Source organism: Solanum lycopersicum, chromosome 4 (genome assembly GCF_036512215.1).
Source record: "Solanum lycopersicum chromosome 4, SLM_r2.1".
Taxonomy (NCBI): Eukaryota; Viridiplantae; Streptophyta; class Magnoliopsida; order Solanales; family Solanaceae; genus Solanum; species Solanum lycopersicum.
The window spans coordinates 15,146,465-15,157,745 of NC_090803.1; the positions used below are offsets into that span (position 1 = coordinate 15,146,465).

At 32.8% G+C, this 11,281-nt stretch overlaps 1 pseudogene; it reads right to left on the reverse strand.

Moving 5' to 3' along the window:
* Window positions 1-6,820: 6,820 nt before the first annotated feature.
* Window positions 6,821-7,335, reverse strand: LOC138347891 (uncharacterized; annotated as a pseudogene).
* Between the last annotated feature and the right edge of the window lie 3,946 nt (window positions 7,336-11,281).

Here is an 11,281-nt window from a genome sequence, read left to right on the forward strand (position 1 = left end):
TGCATTAGAATGAGATTTTAAAGCTTTAACTCTAAATGCTCATAAAACTCTAAAAGCTCATATAACTCTAAAAGCACTAAAGCTCCAAATTCAATTACAAAACTTTAACTTTTAATTTTTTGAATTCTATTTATTTATTTTATTTCTTAATTATTTATATCCTATTAATTCTACTTATTTTTTCCTTTATAGTATCATCAAAATTGAAAAACATTTGTGGAGGATTCAAGGTTTGATTTTACATAGTGAAAGCCTCATGACTACGTAAGAAACTTTTATCATCTCATAAAACATAATTCTGATAGATTACTCGTGACTTTTAAAACTTATTCGTTAACTAGTTAATGATTATTGCTGAAAGATTAAATATTGATATCTTCTTCTAGGAGTTCACATATCCCATCCAAGGATTGGATGAGTTTTCCAAGGTATAGCAAAGTGTATATTGATGGCATTGAATAATTTCTAGATTTTTCTTACTGTTATGGAGATCCTCATGGAGAGAAAATTCAGTGTCCATGTGCTAAATGTTGTAATATTCTTTGGAACCAAAGGAATGTAGTGTATGATCATCTAATATGCCATGGATTCGTTAAAGGTTATACTAGATGGATAATCACGGGGAATGGGATATCAAGTTGAATGTTGATGATAATATGGATTACTCGCGTGATGATATTGATGTCATGTTGACTGATCAATTTAGAGATGTTGCACAGGCTGGAGTAGTTTATAATTGTCCAAATGAAGATGCCATGATATTCTATAGCTTACTTGAAGAGGCAAACCAAGAACTATATTCTTGTTGTATAGGTTTCTCAATATTATCATTTACACTTCCCTTATATTTGTTGAAGTGTTTACATGGATGAAGCAATGGATCATTCACTTCTCTTCTAGTGTTATTAAAAGAGGAGATGCCCGAGTTGAACATTCCTTAGTCTTATAATAAAACCAAGTCTATGGGTAAGAATCTTGGTCTGGATTATGAGAAAATTGATGCATGTCCAAATGATTGCATGTTGTTCGGGAATGATCATAAGGATGACGAATTTTGTCATACTTGTGAAGCTTCACGATATATTCAATCTCCTAAAGTTGATAGTGAGCTTGAGCCTTCAAAAAAACAACATCGAGTTTCAGCAAAGACTTTGAGACACTTTCCATTAATTCCTAGACTCAAATGACAATTTATGTTCTAAAAGACGGCAGATTCTTTGAGGTGGAATGAAGAGGAACGTTCTAAAGATGGAAAGTTAAGGCATCGCGCTAATGGTCTAGCATGGAAAGACTTTGATAGGGTGCATCCAGATTTCGCACAAGATTGTCGCAGTGTGAGACTTGGCTTGTCAAGTGATGGTTTCAATCCATTTCGAACCATGAGTATATTACATAGCACATGTCCAGTTATGTTGATGGATTATAAACTGTCTCCTTGGATGTGCATGAAATCTGAATATTCCATACTTTCTTTACTTATAACTGGACCGCGACCACCTGGAAATGACATTGATATTTACTTACAACCATTGATACACAAGTTAAAATTATTATAGGATTCTGGGGTTGAAACATATGATGCTTCCAAAAATGAAACTTTTCAAATGCGGGCAACTCTTATGTGGAGAATCAATGATTTTCCTGCATATGCTATGTTATCTAGTTGGAGTACAGAAAGAATGTTTGATTGCCCTTATTGTAACTATGGCCTTAATTCTCGCTATCATAAACATAGTCGGAAAATGTGCTACATGGATCATCGTGTTTTTCTACCGAAGGATCATCCATGGAGATCAAACAAAAGATCATTCAATGTTAAAAGTGAATTCAGGCCTCCTCCAACTCCTTTAAAGAGAACTGATGTTCTTAATAGCGTACATGATTTTAAAAATGTGTTTGGGAAGAAGAGAAAGAGATCAAATGATGGCCCATGGAAAAAAAGGTCAATATTTTTAATTACCTTACTGGAAGCACAACTTGTTACGTCACAACCTTGATGTAATGTACATAGAGGAGAACATAGTTGATAGAATACTTGGAACTCTTTTTGATATTTCAGGAAAAACAAAGGATCATGCAAAAGCACAGTATGATTTGAAAGATATGGGAATCAGGAAGAAGCTTCATCCACAAGATACAGAAGATAGTAAGAGAACAAAGTTTACAAAGGCGTGCTTCTCAATGACAAAAGGAGAGAAATCCATCTTTTGTGGAGTTTTAAAGACAGCCAAACTACCTGATGGTAGAGCCTCAAATATATCAATGTATGCACTTGGATGAAAGAAAGTTGTCTAATTATAAAACCCATGATGCTCATTTCATGTTACATTACTTGCTTCGAATACCAATTAAAAGCATTCTTCCTGATCATGTGGCTATTCCTTTGATTCGTTTAAGTTCCTTTTTCCATCATTTGTGCAAAAAAGTAATCACATTGGAGGAGCTGGATTGCTTTGAAGTAGAGATCATAGAAACAGTAAATCAGTTGGAGCAAATTTTTCCTCCATTTTTTGATATCATGATTCATTTGCCTATTCATTTGGCGAATGAAGTGATATTAGGTGGCCCAGTGCAAAGTCTTTGGATGTATTACCCTGAAAGAGAGATGGGTACATTAGAATCATACATTCGCAATAGGCGTTTTCCAGAAGGTTGCATAGCAGAGACATGAGTGGGAATAGATTGCATGAATTTATTCTCAAAATATCTGCATTGGGGTGTGCATACCAGATTTAATAGAAGAGCGCGAAACAATGATGAATGTGACCCAAGTGACGCAGAACCTATGAGTTTGTTTTCTAACAAAGGAGTTCCTTTAGGAGCAAAGTAAACTGATCCAATCATTTTAGATGACAAGTCACTAAGTCAGGCGCATGCATACTTATTGGGAAATTGTGACGATTTTTAAGAATATATTAGGTACCTTAATTTAAATGTAGTATTCTTTTTGTATAATTAATTTTTAACTTATTATTTTAACAAATATAGTAAATGTTTTGTAGAGAGCATGAGAAAGAGGTTAATAATCAACCACGGAGATCTAAATGGAGAAAAGTCAAGAATCATTGTCAAAACATCTCTCAATGGTTTGAAACTCGTGCTTAGTAAGAGGATGTGCCTGATTTGATAAAACAATTGTCTAGAGGACCAAATTCTGTTGCAAAAAGATACTTAGGGTATCTCATAAATGGATATAGAATCAATGTTAGACAACGTGATGCAAGGCGTAAAACACAAAATAGTGGTGTTACACTAATTGCCTCAACTACAAGCTTTGTAAGCTCAAAGGATAAAAATCCGATTGTTGCAGATTTGACTTATTATGGTAGAATAGTTGATATTGTTGAATTAAATTATTACAACCATTTTAAGGTTGTTTTATTTAAGTGTGATTGGTATGAGGTTGAAAAAGATGTTCATGGACTTACATATGTCTATTTTAGGAAGAGATACTCTCACAAAGAGCTGTTTGTGCTTGCATCTCAAGTACACCAATGCTTCTATGTGCAAGATCCACATGATCAAGATTAACATTATGTTATGAAGACTGTTCCAAGAGACTTGTTTAACATGGGTAATGAAGTTGAATCTAATCTCCCACAAAGTTATGAAAATGAGACGTCTCAACATTCAAAGGGTCCATCTATACCAAAAGATAATGGTGAAGTACTCTTAACAAGGACAGATTTACCAAAAACAATCATTGATGTGCCTGTGGAGGAATTTGTCACTCAACAACTTGAAGTTGAGTATGAAGAGGAGTTTGAACATAAGTCCGAAGCACAACTTGTTATTTCCTTGGGTATCTAAAAGGATTATATTTATCATAAATACATGGTGATGAGATGATTGAACAGTGTGCACAGAAAAGAGTCTGTTTGTTTCACAATGTCTTAGTTGATACGATTTATGTTGGTTTCTTATATGATTATTATTTATTTGAGGAACATGTACTGATTGTTGATTATAAGATTCTTAGTTGTTATGATCGATTCACAACTTGTTATTTATTTGAGGAACATGATCTGTTTTATTAATGTTTACTGAGTCTCATTTTAGTTTGTTCCAGTCATCTTCAATAAAGTTGATCTGTCTGTGTTGCTGTCATAGTAAAATAAAAATACCCTTCTGTATCTTGATGACAATTTTTTTAAATTAATTTTTTAACCCAAGCAACTTGTGTAGTATGATTCGGTTAAAGTAATCTTTAACCCAAGTAGCTCCTCAATTGTATTATGCACATTTTTCCTCCTAAATTAAGGGTGATGACATAGTGGAACAGTGTGCACATGTTAGTAAGATTATCACGGCTAAGGTTACTTATGATAATCGTTGTGCCAGTGAGTACTGAATCATTTTAATGATTTTGATACTTTAATGCCTGTAATTAACATGGATGGTCATGTGGTGCTCAAACTATTTTTCAGTTCAAACTATTGAAAAAATAGGAATGCAACTGTGGAGCTGTTAGGAGTCTTCATTAAACATTTAGCCCCAATGTACTGCTATGTTTGTATGTTACAGAGAGGGGCCATCAGAAGCCTCAGACAAAGATTGTTGTGTTGATTATTTAGTATATGTGTGTTTGACTTATTATGTGATTTAAAATGAGTTATGTAATTACATTACTGTTTTGTATAAGTTCTGCAATATTATACAGTACTTTAATGTATAAATTTAGGATAATTAAGGAAATTTTGGAAGTTCTTGAAATTATACAAATTCTGAAGATTATAGAAACTCAAATGTTTCAATCTACTATAATAAGCTATCCATCTGTCAACCTTATATCAAAATTACATTGCTGCTACTTCTTTTAGTCAAACAATCTTATTATTTTGTAGGTTGACTTACTATTGGGAAACAAATTGAAGAGATTTATACAAAGTGAAAAGAATGAATCCATCAACAATGCTAAAAACAACCACTCTTGAGAATTCATATTTTATTATTTGTTTTTACTTCCTGAAACTAAATATATTTTATTTTGCATAGTCCAAATTTTTACCTCCAGTAGAAGGAAAGAAGTGGGTGATGACTGGTGTTCGTGATGCTTGGTGGCGACACAAGCAAAAAATTTAAAAGAATTTTTGTGATAAAAACAGTACCCTTTAGGATATGCTAGCAAAATATCCTGATGGCATTCCACATAATCAATTCCGCTAGTTGATCGAGTATTGGAAACACCCAACTGTTCAAGTAAGGTTAAAATGGTGCATTTCTACTCATCAACTAATTCTTCATCATATCTATTCATTTTATACATATCAATTCAATTATCTCTTTGTTTATAACAATAGTCTATATGCGAGATGAATTCTCAAAACAAGAAAAAAAACATAAGTGGAGGCATAAAATGGGACCTATTAATTTTGCTAGAGTACGCGTGGCATTGGTAATACTTAGTTCACTTTCATACAAAATTTAATTTTCATTTTTTTGTACATTATAAGAATTTACTGATTTTTTAAAATTTCTTTTGATATAATTTGTAGCGTGCAACAAAAGACAACAACGAAGAACCATCAAAGCCTTAAATATTTATTATAAATCGTACCATGACGAGAAAGGAAATCCAGGCTGATACCCAAGTTGCAATAGTAAGTTTTTCAAAAAGGATTAGTAGTGAACTTTATTCAGACTTAACATTTATATTGTGGGAAGTTTGACTACATTAAATTTTAATCACGTATGCCTTCTTCTTCTTCTTCTTCTTCTTGTGCAAGATCGAGGAGATATCAATTATTTGTCGACGTTGTTTAATTATTTTTTACAAAAAATTTTCATAATGTTTTTGCTTGATCTCTATCATAGGATTGGAAATGAAATAGTACTTACAATTCACTATGGATGCCAATTTTATTTAATAGGCTGAACTTCAAAATTGCCAAAATTCTGGGGAAACAGCCTGATGTTGCATTTAGGGCAGTATTTGGAAAGGAGTAGCCTGGTCGAGTAAGGTACTATGGTAGATCAGTGACAACAAGTTCTTTGAAAAAAGATGAGGAAATTAACAATCTAAAACAAAAGCATGTCAATGAAATCACTTCTCTAAAGGAAGAATTGAGAGAAGAAATGCGACATTTATTCACTAAATTGTTGCAAAACAACCCTGGATTGAATTTTAAAGATATAACAAGGTGTGTTGGATATAACCCATCTTCACCTATTGATGCAAGTAGCGCACAAGCTGTAAGAGGCACAAATCTTTCATATTCTTTGGGGTCAGCTCAAGATTCGGTTCTTCAAAAGGTATTTTGTATTTCAAATTCCCTGTTAATAGTGTCAAGATTGTTTTTCTTCTTGTTTAGTTGATGTTATTTGTAATGAAATTCAAAACTTATTTTTACCTGTCTAAGTTCAGTCCACCAATTTAACATCCCTAATTTCTTGTGTACCATATCCTTCATCTTCTCCATTTTGGAAATGTATATACTATTTAACATTCAAATGGAAAGATTCAACCTTTTGATTGAAAATATCAATGAATGGAGGCATCCTTGATGTTAAAACATGTATAGAAGGGAGCTAATTTACAAAGAGATAATTAAGATGTGTTCTCAAGATAATTAAGGGAAGATTATAGTAACGAAATAAACAGAAGTTGTGTGCCTATATCTAATAGCAAATAAAAGAATTTTTTCTACAAAAGCAGACTAATATATGTTCAATTATGTAGGACAAAATGTTGTTGCATTTGGTTATACTAGTATATTAAAATCCCTGAATTTCCCTTTAGAAGAAACCAAATTAGTTTCACATAAGAATTCCCAGGAAAACCACTTTTAGTCCATCAAAAATCACTAAATCTCACTTTACTTCATACACTTCCTTGGGAACATTTGTAACAAGTGACATAAATTTGCACTTTCTTGATGTAGCAGTCTTCCTGGTTTGGTCTAGCATGTTTTAAAATCTTGTATACATCTCTAATAATTGTTTGATACTTGACTCTGTGAATTCGAGTACTATCAAAATTACTCGTGGAGTTATAAAATTTGATCTTCGCAGGGTTGTCTTCAAGAAAGACAGTGAATCCACCCCTATTGATTGTTGAAATTTGAGAAGAGTACTGTGTTTCAAGCCCGAAAACAATAATATTGTAAGGGTATTTAAGGGATACAAGATCATAAAGAAAGTTATTTTGTTTCTCCACGAGGAAGTTGTGGCTATGTTAAACTACAAACAAGGCACAGAAAATTGGAGACGAAAATTGGCAGTAGATTTTCTTGCAGCCTGGTCCTCTATTTTTTGTTCAGTGTCTGTTAAATCTTTACCTTGTTCATGATTTTGTTTATGTCTTTTTATAGCATTCCTTCACTTGTTACTAAACATTTCTCCTGATTTAATATTGAACCTAGCTTTTTGTTGACCTGCATCAAAGACCTCTTGTTGCCTGTATTTTTTGAACTTGAAATAACAGTAACATGGGCTTCATTACAGTGAAAAGGGATATCCATAACCTCTTTCCAAACAAGAGTCACTTTATCCCTCCCTATAGATTTCTTTTCCTGCAAATTAGTAGTGTCCTTCACTCTCCAGCCATATCAGTAACTTCCTAAACAACGACATTATCTAGGGGCTTAGGGAATGGAGTACCTGCATTTACCGAACCTTTAGAATATTTTTGGTCTTCCATGTATGCAATAGAGATGTAGTCTGATAATGAACCTTGCCCTATGCTCCAGTTCATTGAAAATATCATGTTCATGTTTTTATGTATTGATTTTTATGGTCATTCTAAACTATGTTATGAACCTTGTTTCCAGTGGTCATCTCTGGTTTGTTTGAACTACTTGTGTGTTCCTGCGAGTGTTCTCAGGCCTAATATGTTGTTAGTGCTGGACTTATTATTAATTTGTGTGTCCATTGTATCGTTATTAATTGATTGTTTTGTTCATCTTCCATAGAAAGATTAATTAAATTATTCGAAGTATCAACTGCAGAATTAGTAGTGGAACAGTGTGATGAGTCTGTCTTATTTGGTGATCAAGGCAAGTACAGAGAGTTATCCTACAACATTCAAGACTTGTTAGTGTGGAATTATTAGAAGTAAGACATGTACCATTCAAGAGTTGTTAGTGCAGAATTATTTGAAGTAGCAAGTGCATAATTACTAAGTAGCTATGTTGCTTCTTAAGTTACTACAATCCATTCAAGATTTACTACATGTGAAGTCTGAAAGAGTAAGTAGAGGATTAGAAAAAAATCATTCTTCATATTGTATACTTCATTCTATATGCAATTAAAGAATTCATATCTTAACAAATATCTCACTTGTCCTATGAAAAATCTTTAATCTATGTTTAACCTTTTGAAGTTTAATTTTGGAGAGCCAACAACAGAAGACTGTACAAATGTTGTATTCCTTATAATGTGTAATTTTTACATTGAAATTCTATTTAGATTTTGATTGGTTGTCTTACAGTGAATTCTCTCTGATTATGCACTTCCACAATTAATTCAAAAACTTATAATTTTATTTTAATCTGCAGGAAAATGCAGGCAATTGAATTTGAATTTGGCAAGAATTAAACTTGATCTATTGTGGCAAAAGATCAAGAAATTTTTGAACTGTTGTCAATCTACGTTTGAATGACACTTTTGTTTTTTTTGGAACTTGTTGATATTAGAGATCTTTAAGCAATCAATTTCTAAGTTTTGGTTGCACATGAAATATTTCTCGAAGTTTATTTGAAATATATAGCTTCGATTTAATGATTAGTGTTTTTTGTGTTTTAGGTCACTTGTATGTATGTAAATATATTATATATATTTGTGCTACAAGTAGGCTTATAAATGTTAAAGTTACACTTTGTAAGTGTTGCTCTAGGTAGATAAAAAGTTACACTTCATAAATGTTGTTCTAGGTAGATATAAAGTAACACTCAAGTGTTGCTCTAGGTTGATATAAAGCTACACTTTTAAAGTGTTCCTCTAGATGAGATATCAAGTCAACACTTTATAAGTGTTTCTATAGATGAGATATAAAGCAACACTTTATAAGTGTTGCTATAGCTGAGATATAAAGTAACACCTTATAAGTGTTGCAATAGATGATATATAAAGTTACACTTTATAAATGTTGCAATAGATGACCAATAAAAGGCAACACTTTTTAAGTGTGACCAATAAATCTGAAAAGGCAACGCTTTTAAGTGTATAACAAAAAATAGGTGTTGCTAATGCATGTATTCAAAGTGTGCCCATATACCCATTTTGCTATGCTTTATAAGTGTAGACAAAGATGGCAACATTTAAAAAGTGTTGCCTTATGTCAAAGGTTACGCTTCTTTTAGGCACCCCCTAAAAATTGTTGCTGATTCTCCAAAAGTGTAGCCTTTTATCAAAGGCCACACTTTTTACTACTTTAGTCTACACATACGTGGTGTTGTTGTAGGCCGAAAATGGTGTAGTGAATGACTTATATACTTATATTTGTCCTAAAAACAAGGTTACAACTCTTTGGTTCTCATGTTAAGCTATAGATTAGGATTTAGTCTTCGGAGTATTACATTATCCGCCACCTTAAGAACATCCATCCCCGAAATAAAATAAAATTCTTTGAAAGGAAGAAATAGACTCAAGACTAGCAGTGCAACCAACAACATATCAAAACATGAGTTATAATTCATATCAACAAAACCATATGACGTATTAACAATGCAACTCAAAACATCATTTTCAACTCATGAGAGTTTAACATTCACTACATGCTTATTCATTTATGCCAAATCTTTCATCAACACATATCAAAATGCTCAATACAACTCATGAAGACACTTCATACAAATACAACACAAAAGTTCAAATCAAGTAAAAGAGTTTTTTCTTGAAAACTGTCATTTAAATATGCATAAATCACTACAATTCACTGTAACAAAGCACATAATTCATTATTTTCACTATAAATAGGAATAACTAACCTGAGTTATAAAATAGATGAGGGTAATGGTACTTCATGTAAGCATTGGACTCCCATGTTCCACCCTCAACTACGTGGTTCTTCCATAATACATTTATAGAAGCCACATCTTTGTTCCTTCAATTCTTTACTTGTCTATCAAGGATTTCAACCGGAACCTCTTCATAGGAGGCTCTCTTAAAAACCTAGACCTTCAATAAGAAGGATGAACTAGGGATCACCGATACACTCTTATGCCTGGAAACATGAAACACGATGTGAATCGAAGTCAATTCAGTAGGTGAGCTCAATTCATATGCAACCTTACCAATCTTTTTCAAAATTTCATAACGACACACATAACAAGGACTCAACTTCCCTTTCTTGCCGAATCTCATCACTACTTTCATTGGTAAAATTTTTAGATACACCTTATATCCTTCGTCAAACTCAAAATCTCTTCTCCTATGGTCGGCATAAGACTTGCGCGGGATATAGGTTGTTTCCAGAGGCTTCTTATTATATGAACTTTCTCCAATGTCTTATAAATTAATTTGGGATGTAAAAGTGAAAACTAACCTACTTCAAACCATCCAAATTGAGATACATATCTCCTACTATGCTAGGCTTCAAAAAAAGCCATAGATATAGATGAATGGTAACTGTTGTTGTAAGAAAATTCAACAAAATGCAAGTGTTTATCCCAATTTCATTTTAAATCAATTATAAAAGCTCTAAGTATATCCTCGAGGGTTTGAATAGTAAACCACACTAGACCATCCGTTTGGACATGAAAAGCACATATAATACTATACAAGGCTTTAAAAAGATCAATAGATATAGATGAATGGTAACTCTTGTTGTAAGAAAACTCAACGAAAGGAAAGCGTTTACCCCAATTTGATTTGAAATCAATTATACAGAACATAAGAATATCCTCGAGGGTTTGAACAGCACGCTCCGCTTGGCCATCCGTTTGGAGCTGAAAAGTGGTGCTTAGCTTCACCTTGGTACCCAAACCTTTTTGGAATGACCTCCAAAAACTAGATGTGAATGGTGCACCGCTATCCGATATGATGGATAACAGAATACCATGGATACACATAATATCATATATGAAGATCCTTTCGTAATCCTATTTCGTGTATGTGGACTTGATGGGATAAAACGAGCGGATTTGGTCAACCTATCCACAACCACCCATATGGAGTCGTATAGCTTTTGTATCTGAGGAAAACTTACCTGAAATTCATAGTAATTTCTTCCAATTTCTAAGTTGGAATTTCAATTTTTTTTAAGTGAAGCACCTTGCTTTTGGTGTTGGGCTTTCACTTTTTGGAAATTATTACATTTTGCAACTAATTCTACTATATATAC